The sequence below is a fragment of the Heterocephalus glaber genome, unplaced genomic scaffold, assembly GCF_053883595.1.
Source record: "Heterocephalus glaber isolate CG9 unplaced genomic scaffold, H.glaber_assembly_v1.0 deba00000621, whole genome shotgun sequence".
NCBI classification, from domain to species: domain Eukaryota; kingdom Metazoa; phylum Chordata; class Mammalia; order Rodentia; family Bathyergidae; genus Heterocephalus; species Heterocephalus glaber.
This window is the reverse complement of record NW_028258153.1, coordinates 26,524,661-26,547,435: the sequence shown is the minus strand read 5'-3', so window position 1 is coordinate 26,547,435 and position 22,775 is coordinate 26,524,661. Positions and strand designations below refer to the sequence as shown.

At 40.2% G+C, this 22,775-nt stretch overlaps 1 protein-coding gene across 17 annotated transcripts in view; it reads left to right on the top strand.

Annotated features, from left to right (window-relative positions):
- Positions 1–17,092: 17,092 nt before the first annotated feature.
- The window catches only part of Dgki (diacylglycerol kinase iota), a 460,530-nt gene continuing 454,847 nt past the window's right edge, over positions 17,093–22,775 (top strand). For 11 of the 17 annotated variants that reach the window (XM_087206300.1, XM_087206299.1, XM_021263648.2 and 8 more), the window contains exon 1: positions 17,094–17,230. The gene's annotated coding sequence lies outside the window, so the exon portion shown is untranslated. Of the gene's footprint in view, positions 17,231–22,775 lie in introns of all 17 variants that reach the window. The other 6 variants (XR_015449207.1, XR_015449206.1, XR_015449210.1 and 3 more) reach the window with 1 other exon arrangement.

Sequence of the window (22,775 nt, the reverse complement as noted above, 5' to 3'; positions counted from 1 at the left end):
GTGAATAATGAGAGTCAACTGTATAACCAAAATATTGGACAGAAATTGCACAAAAATGGAAAAACTGCTCAAAATTAAAGCATTCCACCTTCTTTAAGTTGTTTAGAGGAAAGTAAATATACTGACTAGTGTTAGATGTTTCAGTCAAATATGCACTAAGAGAATTTTAAAATCATACATTTTAAAAGAATAAAAAGAAGATTAGGCTGCAAACACAAAATAATCCAAAATGTCTTTTTATTACCATCAAACTGGCAAAAAGTTAAAATCCAACAACAGGTGCTGATGTGCAAGAGTCAAGAGAATGTCTTGTTGGTGGAAGTGTAAATTTGTATAACCATTTATTTGCTGACACCAAGGACAAATAATGAATGAATCTCTCTCCTTGCTCAAAATCCACTTTCCTTGGACATTGCTAAGCCTACAGTGGTCTTGAATGTGTTTTGCATTATTCCACAGGTTTCTGAGTTTTTGCACAAACAAGGGTAAAGTAATTTTGAATGTAGCAGCTATAAGCCAAACTTTTGACCAAAATTAGAGGATTTTAATGTGAGTTATAGTGCCATTGGTGACAACTTCAGTGCTAGTGAATTAATAATCCAGTGCATCCTGAAAAAAAGGAAGTGGAAATATTCATTGGTTGGTGAGGTCATGACAAAATGTGCTAAAGCAGCATCTATACTGAAAGATGGAAAAAATGTATAGGTGGCTAAGTCTGTGAACTTATGAGATGATGACTGATTTTAAAACATATAGTGAACAGCACTGTTGTGAGACTGAAAGCAAAAGAAATTTATGCTTTCATTACCCAGGACCAGGAAAAGGTTAAACCCTTCTCAGCTAGCTGGCTGTTTCACACATTTCAAAAGGTGATAAGGCATAGAAATGTTAAACTTGTAAGCAAAAGAAAGGTACTGTAGCTCACTAGACTGCAGAAAAATTTTTTAAAAATTACCTGCTAAGTGTTACAGAGGAAAAGGAGTAAGTGAAAGTCTTATTCTAGGCTGTCATTTGTCTACAATAGTTTTTCATTCTTCCTATTTTTATTTTATTTTTTGATATGAGGAGTTGAACTCAGGACCTTGAGCTTGAGAGGCAGGTGCAGCACCACTAAGCTAAATCCCACCCTTTATTTTATTTTATATATTTACTTTTTAATTTATTTTTTGATACCAGGATCAAACTCAGGGCCTCACGTTTGCCAGACAGGCACTGAGCCACTGAGCTACATTTCCAGCCTTATTCATTCTATTTTTAAAAGGTTGTTTTGCTGGGTATATAATATTAAGTTGCTGTTAATCTCTCTCAGTGCTTTAATTTCATTGTCTTTAGGATTCCAATCTTCCTGTTGAAAATCAGTTTTTCTAGTACTTGATTATTTGAATCCAGCTCTATCTTCTGACTACTTTAGGATATTTTCTTTGGCTAACAGATCAATGATCTGTTTTCTAACCTCACTTGAGAGTCTTTGTGCTTCTTTTATTTGAGGATTGGTGCATTTCATGTATTTTGAACATTCTCTTCCTTTATCTTTTCAAATATTGCTTCTTTTCCTTTCCCTCCATGAACTTGCGTGGAATTCTGACTACTCCTGCTCCAGACCTTGTCTTATCTGTATTATCTCTTAACTCTCAGGCTACTACTTCTAATCTATCCAAGTCCAAAGAGTAAGCTCAACGGACAGCCTTCAGATGTTCACTGCTCCAGATTCTCCCCCAGAAACCATACCTGACTTTCCCAAGGTCAGCGAAACTGTCACTATCCAATGACTATGAGGGAATATAATAGAGACCTTTTTTCACCCCAGAGCAGGACAATACAGTGGTACCTTGGTTCACAAACTTAATTTGTCCCATGATTCTGGGGGAGATGGCTATGTTCACGTTCATCACCCAAAGGAGAGTTTGTGAATGGAAGCAAGATTTTTCAGAATGCTTCTGTTCATGAACTGAACTCTTCGCAAAGGGAATATGCTTCTGTTCATGAACCAAGGCATTACTGTATTAATAAGAATTATTTACTGCAGAGATAAGACTGTATTTCAGTTTGACTTCTCTGCCCAGTCTTGTTTCTTCCTCCTTTCTGTCATGGTTTTAATTCCTTAATAAACAACTCATATCCCAGACTCAATTTTAACATCTGCTTCCAGAAAATACCATCTGTGCCACAGTGAATTAGATATAATCATAACGAGACCTATTAAATTGGAAACACTTCTATAAATGCAGAGGCAACACTGTTGCTTTTTGAGGCCTTTTCCAGCCCTAACATCCTATAATCCTAGATATATAAGGGTCCTTCATTAAAGTAAACAGATTTGTCTTCAAAAAGTTAAGATTAGAACCAGACATAGAAATGGAAAAGAGGAAATGTCTAGCTTAGCATAAGAGTAGCAGATGAATTAAGTGGTTCTGTAATGATATTTTGTCCTAGAGATATATTATTATCCTGGGGTATTTAGGGCACAGATCTTGGAGCCAGACAGCCAGGGTTCAAAATCCCAAGTGCAATGCCACCTTTATCATCCCAGGAAAGTATCTTAACCTCTCTGCTTTAGTATGTAAAATGGAAATACAAAAGATACTTAACATACAGGTTATTGTGAGCTTGGAGTGAGTTCTTATATGTGATATAATATTCACGAACTAATGTTTGTTATTAGTATTGTTTTTGTAAGGTTCTAAATAGAGATTCCTCACGGAGTAGAACTACACTTTCAATTTTAAACTTTCTATGAGTTCACACTAATATCACAAAACTTTCATTAATGAGCCAACTCACCCCAGAGAAATCTCTCTCCTCTGAAAACTATTATAACACCCACTGTTTGTACTGCAAGGGCCTTGGGAAAACATGCTGCTTTATCAAGTAACTACAATCGTTGGCAAGTGGCCAGAGTCTTGGGCTTGGGAGAAATTAGCAAGCTTCCACATCAATGGTTCTCAAATCGGGCAATGTATTACCATTATCTGGAAAGATTTCCTCAAAATACTAGGGCCTGAGCCTCATTCTAAGAGAATCTGAATGATCTGTTCTGTGTAGAGTTCAGTCATCTGTTTTGTAACATGCTTCCATTGATTGAGACAGTCACCTTTTGAAATGTGTACACATTCTTAGCCAGCTAAGAGTGATGCATGTGCAGAAGAAGAGGCAGAAGGGAGGAGGGATTTGTGGGGTTTGAGGGGACACAGGTAAACGGTTTGTTGAGTAGATGAACAAAGTGGTACAAGACAAGCACCAGGGCAAGAAAATAGGTAAGTGAAATTGTGGGTGGAATAGGAAATGTGAGAGAAACCACTGAATTAACTACACATTCCAAGAATTCCTCAATACCAATTATATTTACTTCAAATTTTCTTAAGTTTCAAGTTAAATCAATGCCTCTGAAGGACCTGAGGGATTTAAGTTAGACACAAACTTGAGACACTCCCCCTCCACCAAATCTTTCTATTACAGGCAACTCAACCACTAAAGTAATGGTGGCCAAACTGCAGCACTTGGTGTGGGGTCCATGCAAGAACACCTCCCAAACCAGGAACTTAGCCAACAGCTCCGACAGCCACTCCCACAAGGGTGATCCCCAAAGCAGGAAGCTCCAAAGGAGGCCTGCTTCTTGGTCAGGGCCTTTGGACACACACTATAACCTGCTTGGGTGCCTCGAGTACCTGACTGGCCAAGACAGTGGACATTTTTGGAGCAGAGACTGAAGAAGTTTGCTGTCTGAGCGAGAGGCCACCTGTCTGTGATTATTGTAGCTGGAGCTCCTAGTCCCAGAAGGGTGCTTTGAGTTCTGTTCTCCTGACCAGACTTTTGGTGGCAGACCTGCCAGAGGGGGAAATGGCTCCTTCCTTCCCTTCACCTCTTGACCAGACTGAGGGGCCAACAGTGTGTCTGCACCAATGCCACAGCTGGTAGGCACAAGTAGGCAAAGAACATCATTAACTATTTAAGAAGACAGAGATGATTGAAAAGGGGAATGTAGGCTGAATAATCAGGTTACGTACTTTCTTTGGGAGCAGAACTAATGGAGGAACTGAAGATATTGTTAATAAAAAACATAATAAGGGCTCCTAAGGGTATTTACTTTAAAATCAATTTAGAATTTCTGGAACTGAAACAAGTTCTAAATTTAAATTTTTGTTAGGAAAATACAGAACACTAATTTTTTGTGTCCTCTTACAAATCTGACATTCCCGTAAGATAGCAATTAAGTCAGCCACTAGTATTTCTTTTACAATCTCAACAAACATCTCTTAATTCCTTTTATTTTCCCCATGTAATTTTTTTAGTAATCATTACCTGGTTCTAAACTATCTTATATCTCCTCGTATCTTCTTTTCCAAGTAAAGACAATTTAACCAGCACAGCAGAGCCACCGTGTTCCATATAATTACATGTCCCTGCAAGAGGGCAGAAGCTGCCACTGTGGCGACTGTCAGAGTAACACCAAAAACAGAATTCACAGATTTGGAGCAAAACAGTCCATTTGGCAACCCAAGGCTGCAGGGAACAAGCACAGCTCCTTAGGTGTGAATTATAATTTTCTGCATAATGTCCTTCCATCACAAAGAATTCACACTGTTTTTGATAGCGTCATTTCTGTTATTGTTATTTAATGCTTATTGAGTAATGAGGCAGGAAATGCATCTATGAACTCTTGCCTGCTAGACTACAGTTATCTGTTAGCTTTGATGAAATGATTGTTTAAAAATAGTTCAATGCTCACATTGGCAATGGTGCTCATGAAATTACTTTCTGAGGTGAAAGAATGTTAAAAGGATCCATATCTGCTCCTGAGAAAAAGGAAACTCATTGGTATCTTTAAGAATTTCTGCAGTTACACTTTGAAATTGTTTCTTGCTTTTCACCTTTGATAATGGTCCCCATCTAAGGGTAAGGGGAAAAATAAGAGAAAGGGGGTGAAAGATAAAGAACAGTAAAAAATGAAGCAATAGAGCAGTGAGGGTCTCTTTCAGGCCTCTTTTTAAGACAACAAAAATATATTGGAAAATGCTAGTCTGCCTCCAATCTCCATTTTCCACCTCTTAGAGAGTCTCTATTTCAACACTCTCATTTAACAGGTAAGAGAACCGGTGGAATTAGGAAAATTGGTGACTTGCCTGAGGCCACACAACTACCTGGTGATAAAGACAGCAGTCAGGACCTGGCTCTCTCATCCAGTGTCCTTGACACTACAAAGTCCTTCTGAGTCACAATTTTGACTATCAAGATTTTGTTGTAGGTTTTCCCATTCTTGCGTTGTTTTCAACTCAGTTTCCATTTTCTAGCTCTAGCACCAGCTGACTGATCATCAAGAAGAGTGAGTGCTTAGGTGTCCTGGTCTGAGTGCGGATGGGAAATGGAGAGATGCTTGCAGTGATCCAACAGAACTTCCCTTCTTGTCTCAAACTGACCCCTAAGTGGGGCAAGGTCATTTCCTGTGATATATAATGACATCTTCTCCAACCCAGTGATTGACTGGTACAAACTCCAAAGCAGTAAAAACTCAGGAAGGCTTAATCAATCCTTCAGCCATGTCTGAAGCAAGCAAATAATTGTTCACTTATAATTTATGATAATGGGCATGGCTTCATTGGGTGCTAGAGTAAAGCAACAGAACTGTGAGCTTCTTGCTATTAGGGAAACAGCATTGATTGGCAAAGATAAACAGGAAACCATGAAATCATTTATTTAAATATGAAATACATGCTAAGGGAGGTGTGGTGTAGAGTAGTACTCCTCAATGGATCCCAAGAACCTGAATTTTCTGTTATTTCTCCAGTATGAAACTTTATTTTCATTTATATGACATCTAAAAATTAGGGTAGTATATGTGTTTTGTATCAGCTATTATTATATACTATTCCTTTGATACTAAGTGATCTGTGATTTCTGGGGCTCTGGTGGCACTGATAACCATGTAGCACTATTTTGTGACCATACACTAATGAGTAAAGAAGAGAGACAGAATTATTACGTAAATGATACTTTTGTGGTAAATATAACCAAATAACATCGCAGCAGGTCAGCCCTGTGAGCAAGGAGTTCTCTGTAATTGCATTCTAGAAACATGAGCAGACAGCCAAGTATTCTCATAGTACCCATCGCTAGAGAGCCTGCTCTGGAGAAGAGAGAATCTTAGTCTTGTTGAAGGTGATTCTTCAATTTGGGAACAACAATATTATCCATTATACCACACTAATATTCTGATTTTGAATATCTGAGTTGTGTACTCTTTTATTATATTTGAGAATTATTTGGATTTTATTGTTCTATAAATAATACATTAGGATTTTATGGCTTGATTTGTGGAAAATGTACTGAATTAAAACTACAATTGAGAGAACTTAAATGACCCTATAAGAATCAGAAGTTCAGTAGATGAGTGGAGACGGAGAATGAAGTATAAACTATGAATTAAAAAGAAGTTCATGCAACAGAGGTTTGTTTCAAATCCCTTGGACAGCAGAGGCATTGTTGGACTAGAAAGGTTAAATTCTCATAAACCAATTAGAGACCCATCTTGCTGGAAACAGAAGGGAAAATGTAACTGTTCTCCCATGTGGTTCTCTAATGGGGTTGGCCTGAAAGAGTGTTGCTGATTGCCCTGGGCTCAGCCAAAGGACTGAATAGTAATAACAAAAGCAGACCTCTAAGCGCTCTGGTTTTGCTGCAAGCAAACTCTGGTCCCCATAGCAAGAACACCTGTCCTCAGGGAACTTGTTTCTCTCCAATCAGCATCATCTCAGAGAGGCAGAAAATGGAAAACTCATTGGCAAATAATTCTCCTCTGTAATTCTGCACTATATTTGATTAATGAAGAGGCAAGAGGAAGCTCCAGTGAAATGTGGTGCAGGGGTTGGCATTGCCACTTAGATGACTCCATCAAGAAATTCTTTCCTCCCCTGCCTTCCAAGTGACCTTACCTGGCTCCAAATCATTTGGACACATCTCAGGACGCTAAATTTTCCTTGGTCATGGTCTGAGACTTATAGTCAGAGATGGATTTCCATTAATTTATGGTCTCTGCATAAATTCACTTTTATAATTTTCCAGACATGATTTTTTTGCCTTTGTTTCAGAGGTTTCCCAAAGCAAGTATTATTTATAAAAAAATTATTGTATTAAAGTGTATAATAAAATATGTCATCTTAATCATTTCTAAATATGCAATTCATTAGTTTTAAGTATATTCAGATTGTTATGTAATTACCAGAACGTTCTTATCTTGCACAACTGAAACTCTGTACCCATTAAACAGCAACTCATTGTTTCTTCCCAACCTGTCCCTAGCAAACAACATTCTACTTGCTGTTAATATGAATTTGACTTCTTTAGATACTTCACCTAAATGAGATGATACAGTATTTGTCTTGTGTAATTGGCTCATGTCACTTAGCATAATGTCATTAAACTAATCCTTATTGTAGTATATATAAAAATTTCCTTCCTTTTGAAAGCTGAATAATATTCCATTGAATGGATATACCACACTTTGTTTATCCATTCATCCCTTGGACACTTGTGTTGCTTTCATCTCTTGATTATTGTGAATACTGCTATTCTGAATATGTGTACAAATATCTGAGATTCCGCTTTCAATTCTTTTGATGTATATACAATATTGTAATTGCTGGATCTGATAGTAATTCTGTTTAGTTTTTTGAGGAGTTGTGACACTTTTCCATGTGGCTGTATCACTTTACATTTCAAACAATATGTAAGCTTTCTGATTTTTCTTCCTCTTTATGAGCCACTTGTAATTTTCTGGTTTTGTTTTATTTTGGGAGTGGCTGTCTTAATGGATGTGAGGAAATATCTCATGTAATTTTGATTTATGTTTCTCTAATGATTAGTGATGTTGAACATCTTTTCATATAACTTGCAAATGTTTTCTTCCATTCTGTAGGGTGCCTTTTCACTCTGTTGATTGTGGTCTTTGATTGTGGTACAGATGTTTTTAATTTTGGTACAATTCAATTCCCTTTTGCTTTTGTTGCCTGTTTTTGGTGTCTTATCTAGGAAATATTTGACAAATTCAATGTTAGAAAGTTTTCTTCTAAATGTTTAGTAGTTTTAGTTTTTCGACCCATTTTGACTTAATTTGTGTATGTTGTATAAAATAAGGGTTCAAACAGTTGCATGTAGATATCTGATGTTCCTGATGTCATTTGTTGAAGTGACTCCTTTCTCCATTGAATAGTTTTGGCTTCCTTGCTGAAAATCATTTGACCTAAGCAACAGTTTGTTTCTCAGAAATATTTTGCTGATTTTTATGTCTGCCTTTTTGCCTGTGCAACAGTATTTTGATTACCATAGCTTTGTAACAAGTTTTGAAATCAGGAAATGTGACCTTTCTCCTTTGTTCTTGGTTCTTTTAAAGATTGTTTTGATTATTCAAAGTTCTTTGTTGTAGCCTCCAAACTTATGGCCCAAGGCACTTGGAACCCAGAACATGAGCACTTATGTCAATATGTCTTATAATCATTGTCATATTATTCATCCCAAAGACCTTGATCCTTGAAGGGTAGGATATGTCCCCAGCAAATCTTTAAACAGAGTTCCTAATATGGTGTGTAGTGTGTAATAGTACAGTGTAGCTGCTTAATAAATGCTCTTTTAGTGAATATTTATTCTGGAGAGAAATTAACATTAAAGACAACCTGAGCCAGACTTAATGGTGCATGTCTGTAATCTCAATACTCTGGGAGGCTGAGGCAGGAAGATCACAAGTTCCATTCCAGCATAGACAAGTTAGGAACTTACTGATACCTTGTCTCAAAACTTAAAAATAAAAAGAAAGGTGTTCGTGGGGTGGTAGTGATGGAGAGGACTGGGAATGTAGCTCAGTGTGAAGACCTTGTATTTAAACACCAGGCCTGGAAAAAAAAGGGACCTGAACTCTACTCCTCATTATTCATTAGCTATCTCTGTGAACTTAGGTGAGTCATTTAACTCCTCTAGGTCTCAGTTTCTTAATTTATGAAATGAAGGATGATGACAGCTGATCTCCAAGATCCTCTCCAGCTCAGATGTCTTATTAATGTCATTTTTATCTGTGCAAAAGACAACCTTAATCATTCAAATAAATTCATTGTCCACGACAGGCAAGGAAAATCTAAAACAAATTTCTTTAATGCATTTGATTCTATATTTTATGTTCATTCTCTACAGGAACCAATCTAATCTTTATGAGTTTTCCTGATATTAAATATTTACCCCTATATTTAGTTGATATGTTGTATGTCATTTGTTTAAATTGAACACCTAGCTCTCTTTATATGACCAGTAGTTCCAAACCACTCTGTCCCTGGTTGAGACACAAAGAAGATAGTTTTGAAAGAACACAGTATTTATTAAAATGATATTTATCTCTTAAAATATCTTACAGTAATGATATGATAACACTACAAAAAATTTTGAAAAAGTAATACCTAAAATCAATTCTTTTATTATTTGTGTATTCGTTGTCTTTACCCATATTTTATACACATATTTTTATTTTATATTTTAATAATGGAGTTGTTCAATTTTATATGCTAGTATTTTCATTTGACACCTCATCAATTATTTGTGTCATTTCTACACGGACTTGTAACTACCATTGTGGAGGTCTTTATCCTACTTCTTCAGTGGACATGGAAAAACTAAATTATTTTCTTATTATTAACCTCTTAGGTCATTTTGTTTTGCTTATCATTAGAAAGTAATTGAATAACAAATATTTTCCTTTACTTAGAATCTTCTTAAGATTTTTTAAAAAAATGCATTTCTAGAGTGGGAAAATTTGCTTGAAGAATAATTTTGCTAATTTTATAGAGAACTTTGGAAATTATCCACAAAAGTACATCTTTGTGGAAAGACATACCAGCTACTCCATTTGATATAGGTTATTGTGAATAATACTTCAATCAATATATTCAATATTTCGCTAAATTTATTTGTTCATTAACAAGAATACTTTTGGCTGTAAGCAAATAAAAATAAATCTATAGTGATTTAAACAAAATATAGTTTAATTGTCTAACATAATAAAGTCTAGTTGTAGACAAATGAGCTGTTCTGGGTTAGCAAATGCTCATGAAAGTCTCCAAGGCCCAGGACCCATTACATCTTCTGATTCTTCCATCCTTAGTACATAGTTTTGTCCTTATGGTTACAAGATGGCTATTGCACCTCTAGGTACTGAACTGGTTCTCTAAGGATGAAGAAAGAAGAGGAACAGAGGACTGAAGGGGCATATTATCTTTATATACTAATCAAATACTTCCCCAGAAGCCTCATCTGATTATTTGGCTTTGAGCTCAATGTTCAGAATCAGGTCATGTAGTCACAGTTGACTTCATGGTAGTTTGGGACAGAGAGCATTTTATCCTGTACATTTCTGTGTCTAAAAAGATCATGGTGCTTCTTATAAGACTTTCATTACTTCAAATGAAAAAAGAAGGAAATGATTTTTATTTATTACAATTAAGTGGCAAACTCCTTCAGAGAAGCTGTAGAACTGTATTCAGCTTTGAATCCTGAGCATTAGCTTAATGTTCGTGTAGAAGAGGCTCAAGAAATTTTTTTAATATGTTGAAAAGGTCAACATATGATCACTATAAAATTAGGATGGGTTAAAAAGTCACAATAGATTGGCCTCATTTACTTTGATAAGGTTATTTTGCCTGGTAATTTAGGGACATGCAGCATAATAGAATATTGAACATAGTCTCACACCAAACTTTGTACACAAATAGAGAAATGTGTGTTCACAAGAACTACAGATTTCAATAAGTATACATGGAGGAGCTGGTCCCAGCACCCGGAAGCAAGCTCTCCACCTCCATCCTAGGCTCCTAGGGCAGAGAAGCTCAGCTGGTCCCAGAACCCGGAAGGAAGCTCCCCCGCTGCCATCCCAGGCTCCTAGGGTAGAGAAGCTCAGCTGGTTCCAGCACCCAGAAGGAAGCTCCCCACCTCCATCCCAGGCTCCTAGGGCAGAGAAGCTGAGCCAGTCCCAGCACCTGGAAGGAAGCTCTCCTGTGCCATCCCAAGCTCCTAGGTCAGAGAAAGTGAGCTGCATGGGCGCCAGAAGCACCACCTCCCCGTGTGGAAATGAGAAAACACATAAACAAGCCTCAAAAATAGACTTCCAGATCACCTACAGCAACCCCAAAGGGAAACGAGATGGAACAATCTGATACTCAACCACCTGGACTCTCTGAACTCCCAACAAAAGAGGATCTGGGAAAAATGAAATCAGAAATAATTTCTCACATAACAGCAAAGATTGTGCTCATGGTGCAAGACATGATTAATAAATCTAGAGAGGACACATAAAAAAATAGAGGATCTGAGGAACATGATGGAATCCCAACATAGAAAACAAATGGGATCCATAAAACAGATACAAACAGATTTCCAAGAGATTAAAAACTCCATCAAAAGTCTGCACAGCAGAATGAACCAATGTGAGGATAGAATTTCACATATAGAAGATAAGATTGCAATTAGTGAGGAGGAAAAGAAAAATTGCTTTAAAATTGTAAGGGAACATGAGAAATCAATCCAGCAGCTGCTAGATGATGCAAAGAAGCATAACATAAGACTGATTGGAGTCAATGAAGAAAGAGGAGAGAGTGCAGATGACATAAAAAACTGTTCACAGAAGTGATGGCAGAAAACTTCCCAAGGAAGGGAAAAGAACTTGACATACAGATAAGTGAGGCCTATAGGACTCCAGCTAGCCTTAATCAAAAACAATCTACACATAGGCATATAATAGTTGGGATTCCAGAAATCCAACAGAAGAACAAAGTTCTAAAAGAAGTGGGAGAAAAGAAACAAATCACATACAAAGGAAAGCCCATCAGAATCACAGCCGACTTCTCAATGCAAACCCTCAAGGCAAGAAGAGCTTGGAGTGATGTATTTCAAGCCCTAAAGGAAAACAGCCTCCAACCCAGATTGATGTACCCTGCAAAACTATCTTGCAAAATTGATGGAGAAATAAGATACTTTCAGATAAAGAGCACTTCAGGAACTTCATGAATACCAAACTGGCACTCTAAAAAATTTTAGACATTACCCTAGGAAAAGACAATGAGGATCACAACCCAGGAAACCCAGCAGAATGAATCCATTGGGCATGACAAAAAGAAACGCAAAGCGGGAGAATCCAACAAAAAGAAAAAGTCATGACAAGGCTTTTGAAACTTTGAACTTCATCTCCCTAATGAGTGTATAATTCAATCTTATTATTGTATTGATTAGTATTTTTCTGATTTTAGAGTTGCATACCATTCCTTGTGCTATACTGGCTATTTATCATCTTCTTATGTCTACATTTTAATTGGGTTGTCTATTAATGAGCTGTAGGAGTTCTTTATATATTCTGGTCATAGGTTATATGCATTGTAAATATGGTCTGTTTAAGGACTACTTTTCATTTTAATGATGTCATTTAAAGTTCTAAATATCGATGGAATCTCATTTATCAATTTTTTTCTTTTATACATCATGTCTTTCGTATCTTAGGTAGTTCTTGCCTACCCTGAATTCATAAATATTTTCCCTTATAATTTCTTCTTAAAGTTTCATACTTTTAGGCTTTCCTATTTAGGTTCATAGATCCCTTCAAGTTATTTTCAGGTATGGAAAAAAAGGGTTGAGGTTAATTTTTTATATACAGATACCATGCGTACTAGTGCCATTTGCTGAAAACACTGTCTCTTCCTCAGCTCTTGAATTGAGTTTATATTCTTTAAAATGCTAATGTTAAATAATCTTTCAAAACTCAGTGGACCATATATGTGTGGTTCTATTTCTAGATTCTCTGTTTTATTCCAATGATCTATATGTCTTTCCTTACACCAACACTGCCTTGATTACTGTAGCTTTAGAAGAAGTCTTAAAATTAGGTACTAAATGTCTTCCAAAGCTGTTTTTGTTTTTGTTTTTAACTTTTCTAGGTCCTTTGTACTCCTACATAACTTTTAAATTTCAATATTCAATTCTTCATTTATATATACAAACCTGAATTTTTATATATACCTTGTGTTTTCTAATCCTGCTAAATTCAAGCACAAGTTCTAGGGGCTCCTAGAGATTTCTTAGTATTTTCTCTGTAGATGATCATTTCATCTACATATAAAGATTTTGCTTCTGCCTTGGCAATACTATCCTAGTTGTGTCATTTTATTGCCAGACTATTTTGGTGGGGGCTAGATTTCAAAGTTTAATGAACAGATAAAGAGTAAGCCTATTTGCCCTTGTTCCCCACCTTAAGGAGAAAGCATTGTATCTTCTCCATTCATGTAAGGCATTTTCACTGCAACTATGGAGTACATGTCTTTAATCTTTTGAGAAGGTTCTGTTCTACTTCTAGTCTCCAGATAGCTTTTACCATGAACAGCTGTAGAATTTAGTCCAATACTTTTTCTCCAACTAGTGACAGGATCATATGGCTTTCTCCTTTCCTCTGTTAAAATGATGACTTTTGGGGGTGGATCTTCCAATGCTGAACCAACACTGCCATCCCTATAACAAAACCACTTTCTACATCCTGCCAGATCTGACTTCTAAGAGTTTGTTTTGTTAAACAAATTTCTATCTATGCTCATACGTTTTTCTTCTATTATCTTTATCCAGTTTTAGGATTAGCACAATGTTGAGTTCCTAAAATGAGGGGAGAAGTGTTCCTTCTTTTTTCTGCTTTAAATGTTTGATATAATTTATCAGTTAAAATGTTTATGAGCCTGCTGTTGTCATATAGGTAGGTTTTCAAGCTAGGAATATACTTTCTTTAATAGGTGCTATTCAAATTTTATATTTCCTCCAGAGTTAGTTTCATTAATTTGTCTTCCAAGTTACTTCTTTGAAGTTGTCAAATTTATTTCAAAAAAGATTTTTGTAATATACTTTCTGTATCCTTTTAAATTCTGTAAAATCTGTGGTATAATGTCTCCTAGATCTTAATATTGTAATTTAAAAAATGTATAACTGATATTGTGTAACAGGAAGAAAAGGTCTAAAAGAGTGGGGTAATTGGGAGGAGTAGGGGAAGGGAAAAAAGGGAAAGAAAAAAAAAGAGAAGAGGAAAGAAATGGAAACAAGGTCTTTGCAAATAGGGAAGGGTGGAGGGGGTGAAGGGAGGGCAAGGGAAGGGGAAAAAAAATAAGAACCAAGAGACTCATGTAATGATACAAGATCCCAATGATGAATGTAACTGTATTTTATACCTAAAACGTACCAATAAAGTTAATGGGGAAATAAATAAATAAAATTTAAAAAATAAAAATAAAATAAGTATATACAAAAGTTACTGATTAATGGAGAATATTTAACACCAAGAAAACAAGTTATTTATTTGTATTTCCTTCTAGTGTCTACCACAGTGTGTATGTGTGGACATTTAGTAGCTGCCTGGGAAACAAATGACTGTCAACTTGTATCGAGATACCTAGGGATACATTGCACATTCTGATCACAACCTTATCCTTTTCAAGATGAAATTTTTCAGTGACATCATTGAGTATATTTCACATTTGGTATAGGGGATCAAACTCAGGACCTTGCACTTGCAAGGCAGGCGGCGGCACCACTAAGCTAAATCCCAGGCTCTGAACTAGCTTTTGATAAGTAAACAATCAGGACAATGAATGCAATGAATGGTAGACTTCAGATCCAAAGACATTTGCATGAGTAATTGATGTCAGAACAAAACAAGAATAACTTTAATGAAATAAATGTTAATTCCTTCCATTTGGCCCCAGGTCAGCTGTAAAGTACAGAAACATGGGAGATCACATTATTTGTACATGAGTATCAGCAGTTAGAGTGAAGAATAAGGATGAAAAATGTGGACAGCGGACAGCGTAACAACAGAGCCTACTGAAAATGGAGGGGTTGTCTCAGAGAGCACTGACTCCTTTGGAGCCTCAGTTGTCCAAGGTTGAAATCAATCCTATGAAGGAATGCTGTGGGAGTTTCATCCATGCATGGGAGCCTAGACTGGGTGATCTAAAAGACCTATTCCCTCCTGGAATATAATAATTCTATTTTTAGTTAAATCTAATTTAGAGATTGCCCATAGGAAAAACCCTGTAGGCAGAACCTGAAAGACTTTTCTCGGTTCTGATTTCACAGGCTACCGCTGTACTTTCATTTTTCTATAAGTTTAAACTAAACTTGACAATCTGCAACTCTGGAGAAGCAAGGAAGAAGAGAGCAGATCCACAGAAGTTAAGACGGGACTGGAGAAACAGGAGAGGAAGTGAGATTGCATATTGGACAGCCCAGAGTTGCACGGTCTTAACTGTAGGAAGGGGAAGTGAAGTCAGCCCCACCAGGGTCGTAGGGCCTTGACAAATCAATTAAGAAGGTATTTTAATTTTAATAACAATATGATGCAATTGGAATATTTCAAAGTGGAAAGGTGACAGTCAATATATGTTGGCTTGGAGAAGGTTGGAATGGCACTTGCTGGCCTTGAGGCTACACTGGATGCTTGTGGTGCTTGCTGTCAAAGTAGCTAAGGGTCCCTTCTGAAGTCGGGGTGCATTGCACCCCGGGGAGTACAAAGAAGGATCACCAAGTGACCTTGGTGTGGTTCCTGGTTTTGCCTCCTTGGGGTTGCCCATGCCTCAGCAAGTTACTCACACTTGAGGGGACTGTGAAAAGGGAAAGAGGTGGGTGTGTAAATCAAGGGCTTCCTAACTGCTAGCTGTTTTTATTTTTATTACCTTGCCTCACACCTACCCAGAAATGCCCTTACCTTTGTTTTAGGATGATGTGCCTTCGAGGAGAATTTCAGAAAGGGAGAGTAGGAAGAAGTTTGAGGTATCTCGCTCAATTTCCTAATTTTTGTCATGAGAAAGTAGAAGAAAAGAAATCCACTAATTTATTCCGGGTTGTACAGCAGCCAACCTGAAACTTCAGTGGTCAGGTTCTTTTACCACCACATAAATACTATACGAATATAGTTTGGTCATGAGCACCTACTTCGGAGTATAGATTTTTCACTTGTTTGGTGACAGCAGATATTTCTTGGGTGGAAACTTAATTTAGAAAAAGATCTGTTTTAAACATTTTGCAGCACATTGCTCAGTTTTCGTAATCCCAGAAACAAAACCGTGGGGTTGGGCGTACAGTTAGATTCTGGACAGATTGCAGCTCGGGTTGCTTTCGGCTGTGGTCTCAAGGGCCTGGCAGCCCCTCTGTGGCGCGCCCCTCCTCCCCTACTGGCCCAACGCATCAGCGAGCCAGGCTGGCGCCGTGACTTCTGCTCCTGGATGCTGTGCGCCTTTCCGCTTCACCGAGGACCCTGTGATCCGATTCAATCAAATTAACAACTGTTTAGCGAGTGCCCGCTCTGCGTTTGGAAGGCACCGGGCAAGAGGCATTAGGGAAATGAAGCAGTGTCACTCTTCTGCAGAGAAGCAGCAGACGCCTAAACTTGATCCCCTTTCCCCTGCGAACGAATTCTCTCCAAGGTTGCCGCCGACCGCGGTCTGGTTACAACCCCCAAAGCTTTCGCACCTCTGGCAGCGTCTGCCTGGCCCCAGCCCTGCACCCCGAGAAGAGCGAGGGAGACAATGCTGCCCGGGGCATCGGGCTGGAGCTCACGGAGCCGCGTGGGCGCGAACTCCTCCCGGGTCCGCCCTGGAGCGCTCTAGTCTGGGCGCGCTGCTTCCCAGACGGCCAGCCGCTCTAGCCCCCGCGTCCCTCCCCTCTGCTGGGTCTCCGCCCGCGGCAGCTCGCCGCCCCTCGCAGAGCGCAGGTTCAGCTTGGCCTTTGCTCCGGGTTTGGGGAGAGGCCAGGGGAGGGGCCGCGGCGGGAACGGGGGGGGGGGGAGACGGCCTGTGATTGGTCGGGAGGGGGCGGAGCGCGGAGTTTCCCACAATGCCCGGCGCGGTGTGGCCGCGGATGGATGCTGCAGGAAGGCGCTGCCATCGCGGACCAGCCCGCGCTCCCGGCCGCCTGTGCCTCGCCCCGGCTCCCCGCGTGGCCGCCCGGGCTCGCTCGCCATGAACACCAGCTCCGCGGCGGCGGGGGAGGACCCAGGCGCGACGGGCGGCGCCGGGAGCTGCTGCCTGGGCGCCGAGGGCGGCGTGGACCCGCGGGGCGCAGGGGCAGCGGCGGGGGCGGCCGCCCTGGAGGAGCCCGCGGCCGCCGGCCCGAGGGAGAAGGACGAGGCGCTGGAGGAGAAGCTGAGGAACTTAACTTTCCGGAAGCAGGTCTCTTACAGGTAGGCGCGGAAGCCAGGTGCGGAGACAGGTGCCACCCAGGGCGGGGACCCGCTGTCTCTCCAAGAGGTGCTTGCTAGAGTTGGGTACCTCCCCGAGGCTGCCCGTTCCTCTCTCTCTCTCCTCTTTTTGTCTCACTGTCCCTGTCTCCCTCTCTTTCCTTCCTTCTGTGTTGTTCTCTCACCCCATCCATCTGGAGTGGAAGAAGGCTACACGTCCCTGGATCCCCTCTGAACACCTAAGGGTGGATGGATTTGTAACAGTAGAGGAGACTGGCTCCCTGAGTGAGAAAATAGCAAAAATGCGTATGTATATGGCAAGGAAAACAGACCTAAAGATGTCTAATTTTCTTGAGAAAAGTCGTCAAAGTTGCCCCTTTTATTTTAGCCACTCCCCCTACCTTTCCCATTTTACTGTGTGAACCTTTAGCACCAACTTAATACCTCCGATCACTCTGAGAGGCAGGAAAGAACAGCTTATCCTGGAGCAAAATCCCTGTGGAGGCTGGACCTGCATGGAAATCCCCCATTAAGGAAGAGTTGGACATGGCCCTGCCTGTAAATACGCCACTGGGTGTTCAGGTTACACACACGTGCTCTCTCCTGCTCTCTCCGGTGTTCTCAGAGGATGATGTGGGGTGCCTGCTCATGATCAGGGGTGAGGGTGGGAAAGGACCATACTTGCACCTGAGGATGGATATATTTGTGAGACAAGGACAATGTGAGGTAAATGGCCACCAAGTTAGGATAAAAGATAATCCTAGATCATATCAGGATCCAAATATGAGAAATCCTCAAAATTCAGTAGGTTCCCTGTGTCCTACCCCCATCCTCAGGCAACAAGAAAGATGCCGAGAGTCGCCTTCCTGGTTGTTAATTTAAAAACTTCAGGTGATAAGCAAGCCTAGGTTTACAAAGATTTTCACTCACTGGAGCTCCGAGTGTTGCTTGAAAGGTGGGTCAGTGAAAGCATTCTTGGAACCTTGCTCCTTCTGAGTTAGCAGTCCCTTGAAGAAAGCCATCTAAAGTGTTATGCCTGTCACACCATGTGCTGTTATGTAAGCAAAGGCAGATGACAGAGGCGTGTGGGCTTGTGAGGGTGTGCTGTATTGGTGGGGGCAGGTGTGTGAATCACTGGGATCCCCACAGGCATTGTCTGGACCGGAGGCCCCAGCATGAGCCAGGCCACGAGCTCTGCATCTCAGTGTTGGCTTCTGATTCCTAAATGGTCTTCCTGGCGAGTTGTTTCTTCTTGCATTCCTTTCGAGCATTTTGTTCACTGTTCGATGAGGGAATTTCCCACCTGAGTTGTTCTCTTAGTTACTCATTCAGATCATATCCAAGTGGATCTTTCTTTTTATATTTTCGGTTTCCAAAAATAGGCAGGTGGTAGGGAGTGGGCATCTCCAGGGAGATATGCTAGGACACAGGCAGTTCTACTTCCTAGTTGCGATGGGCTGGCCCTTAGGGGAGCAGGAACTACATTCAGCCTAATTGAGGAGCTTTGTCTTGGGGGCTTGGGGGTGGGATGATGTGAGGCACATCGTTGAGTCTGGGCTCCTGGGTTTCTGAGTGAAGAGGCTCTTGTGTCTTTGGTATTCATCAGATTCCTCATTGGGTAGGGATGCAAAGCCAAAGTTTGCAAGGGAAATCATTTCAGTTTGTCCCTTGGCAGGGGTCATCCTCTGAGCCTCTCTCCTGGAAATGTGTATTGTGTGGGGCTGTGGCTTTCTGGGTTATGTGCTTTCACAGGCATGTGTGAGTGCGTACACACCTAGAGAGGGTCACTGGCAGTGTTTTTCTAGAGAAGAAGAAAGAATACTACATCCACCTTAAAATCCATAAGGGTGAATTCTGCTTCTTGGATATCATTTCCTTCTATGTAAACTCTCACAGTCCCTGATTCAGTAAAACACCTACATCCACATCCTCTCAGGTGGTGGTTAAGGTACCTGCTACCTCAGACTTACAGGCATCAAATTCTCAGTGGGTGGGAGTTTTTATCAGGCTCCTCAGGTGATGCTTAAACACACTAATGTCAAAGGATTGTGTCCTATTTTCCCCTAGAGGATAAATAATGGATCTTTGAGCTCATAAACCCCTTTCCAGGCAAACTGGGCCAGGCAATTCCAAAGACGGGAGGAGGTGGGAGATTTTGTCTGGCACATGTTTGTCCCAGTAACCTCTGTGTTTTCACCCCTGTATTTATTTGTTTATGTTTTGGTGAATGGCCTGCCTGCCTGCCATGGTGGCTGTTTGCACTCGACTCAGTGGGATGCAGCCAGACATGGCAGTCATGCTGGGGACTCAGGACAGATCTTAAGGAAAGAGCAACTTGGGCTGAAGTTGAGTGTTGGCTACTCAGTGGAGACCACACCGCCTCGCTTCTGGGGCAGCTGAGGACAGAGGCTGGTGGGAGTTAATGGCACTGAGTCAGGAAGGCCTGTGTAGACAGAATGGTCTATACAGAAGTGTTCAGCTAGAGTAGGAGGTACGGCTGCTTGTGTAAAGGGGATCATCTGAGGTGGGAATGGAGATTTGAAGGTAGTTAAAAAATATCTTTGGAAGATCATGGATATTTGCAGAATGAAATTTGATGGGGAAGAAGAAGGGGGCTTTGGGAGAAAGGGAGTGTGTGTGTGTGTGTGTATGCAGGGGGGTCTTATCTGCTCCTCCTGTTGCTAAGGAACATATAAGCTAGGGTTTAAAAATAAATGAAGAGTGGGTGGGCATATGCAGTGACTCCTGTCTTTTTAGGAACCAGTGCCCTTTACAGAAAGCCTTTAAATAACCATTTCTGGAGGCAGATTATTCATTTTGCTTAACTTTTACTTTATTAAGTAAAATAAACTCCCTTATATACCCCTAGGTTTCCCCTCATTATCTTTCCTTTGTTGGCTTTTTTGGGAGCCATTTTCCCAAGAGAAATTTTCCTTTATTTCAGAATCTGCACCCCTAGAGCAAATAGGCTCTGTAGATTATAAAGCTGAAGGCTTTAGAAGGCAGTGCAAGTGAGCTGGTACTTTTCTCCTAAAATTACTACTTCTTTTTTCTTTGAAAATTATGGTGCAGCAACAGATACGTATGTATAAATGACTATATAATGTGTAGAAACTTTTTTAAAAACTGCTATAGGAATTCCCATTATGTCTGTGAAATTGAAGAAAAGACCTTTCAGAAACACACAGGAGAAGGGAAAAAGGAGCTAGTTGATGTTTCTCGTCTTCCATGTGTGGGCACTGTGCTAAGTATTATTGTATATCCCATCTTATTTGATCTTTGTGATAGCCCTGTGATGTCATTATGATTAGTCCTGTTTGATAGAAAATGAACCTGAGGCAGAGACCTTGGGCAGGGCACAGAATTTAAACACACATCTGACCCTAATGGGCTTTCTCTTCAGATCACAATGTGCTGCTTCCTCCTTTATTTTAGGTTCTGATTCTCCCCACTTGCACCTGTGTGTGTGTGCAGTGTGAGCCATTCTTTCACTTTATTCACATGGTACCATGGCTCATTATCATCTATATGATCTCTTGTATACTTCATTCTTTGGACTGCAGCCCTTTGGTTATATGACTTTAGGGAAGAAAAGTGAATATAAGTCCATGATCATCAGCAAATAGATTGGTTTTGCTTCTGAGAACAAAACCACCTGTGATACCTGACATCTCTGTGAAGACGACTGTTTTAGAGATTTATGTGCCCTTAAGAATTTTCTACAGGTGTTGTTTAGGGGAACCTAGCTCCAGTGAAGAGCTGCTTCGTGTGTTTATTCTCCAGCAGCTCACAGTGACTGGTGAAGTATGATTTTGCCTGTAAGGAGGCCTGTGTAGTAACCATTTGATGTGAGATATTGACGTTCCTGCTTCACTTTTTCCACTTACAAACTGGGATGGTAATTCCTAATCTTTTTATTTATTTATTCTTTTGAGACAGCATCTCACTATGTAATTCAGGCCTTGAACTCACTATGTAGAACTCTCAGTGATTCCCCTGCCTCAGCCTCCTGAGTGCTGAGATTGCAGGCATGCACCACTGCTCATGGCTTTGATCTTTCCTAAAGGACATTTTTGGTATTACACAGAAATAATAGTAAGGAATATTAAACTTCTTAGATTAGCCACCTGGCTAGAAAAGGGTCTTTAATTCTTTGTAAATTGATGATTAGAAAGTAGTGCAGTCATCCCTCCGTGTCCAGGAGAGATGGGTCCAGAACACCCTGCAGCTATCAAAATCTGCTGATGTTCAAGTCTTTTATACAAATGGTGTAGTGTTTGCATATAACATAAGCACATCCTCCCTCAAGCTTTAAGTCATCCCTAGATTACTTATATTTCCTGATACTATGTAAATGCCATGAGAACTGGACACAGTGGCGCATGCCTGTAATCCCAGCACTGGAGAGGCTGTGGCAGGAGGATCACAGGCCAGCTTGTGCTACATAGTGAGTTCAAGTCCAGTGTATTTTTTTCCTGAATATACAGCATCCATCTTTGTAAATCAATTTTATTTTGTTTTTATCTATGCTTCACACGTTCATTAGATAGTTAGAGACTTCAGGATCAGACAACAAATTTGGTTTTAATTTAAAGCTTCCTTCCTCAATAATTACTTAGGTACAAAGTGTCCACTCCCTCAGTTAGGACACCCGGGCTACGATTTTAACTTCATCACTGTCCAAACTCTGCTCTGGTCTGGTCCTGTCGAGACTTGGGTTTTGCACGGGAGTCAGAGCCCTGGACCTCATGATGAAGAAGTGAAGAGACCTTTGTTGGCATTCAGTTCTGTTGTGACAACAACAGCATTGCCTCATGGGGCCAAATTAAATTAAACTAGAACTGGCTCTTTCCAACATTTCCCTTTCTAGTCTGGGAAAATGAGGACTCCCAGTGAGAGTCAACCTGGCTGCCCCTCTCTGTTCTTCTGGGCTGGGATCTGGGATACACATGTCCTATAACTCCCCAAAGTATGCTTGGAGCTTTGTACATTGAGAGACCAGGGGCATCTGGAGAAATTATCACTTGCACTTAGAGCTGTGATGTCTGCTCTCTTACAAAGGTTTGTAGTGGTAACATTGGTCCTATGGAGACTAATTTTTCTTCTCAGACCCTGTAATTGTAGTTTTTAGAACAGTAGTTACTGCAAATGAATGGTGGCATGTGAGCTTTTCTTATGGTGAATTATAGGAAGGCGGGTCATAAGCAAAGCCAAATCTAACCCTTTAGGCTTTTTTTCACCTTTAAAATTGAATTTTCCCCAAATAGCTATAAAATTGGACCCATTTCTAATTTTTCAGCTGGTAGGAACCTATTGCAAGGCATAGGAGACCACCATAATGTAGAAGTTTAAAGAAATAAAACCCCAAGTTATATCTGTTGGCCCCTGAGACATGCAGAGGGCATCTCTGGCTTATTTGCCAGGCAGCTAGCTCCTTGCTAGGTAGAAGCTCCAAAGGATTCACTTCCTGTGACATGTCATTGTCCTCCCCTAGTCTCATGTGATGCCACTGAGCAACTTTGTTAGGACCGAGTTGCCATTTTCTGTT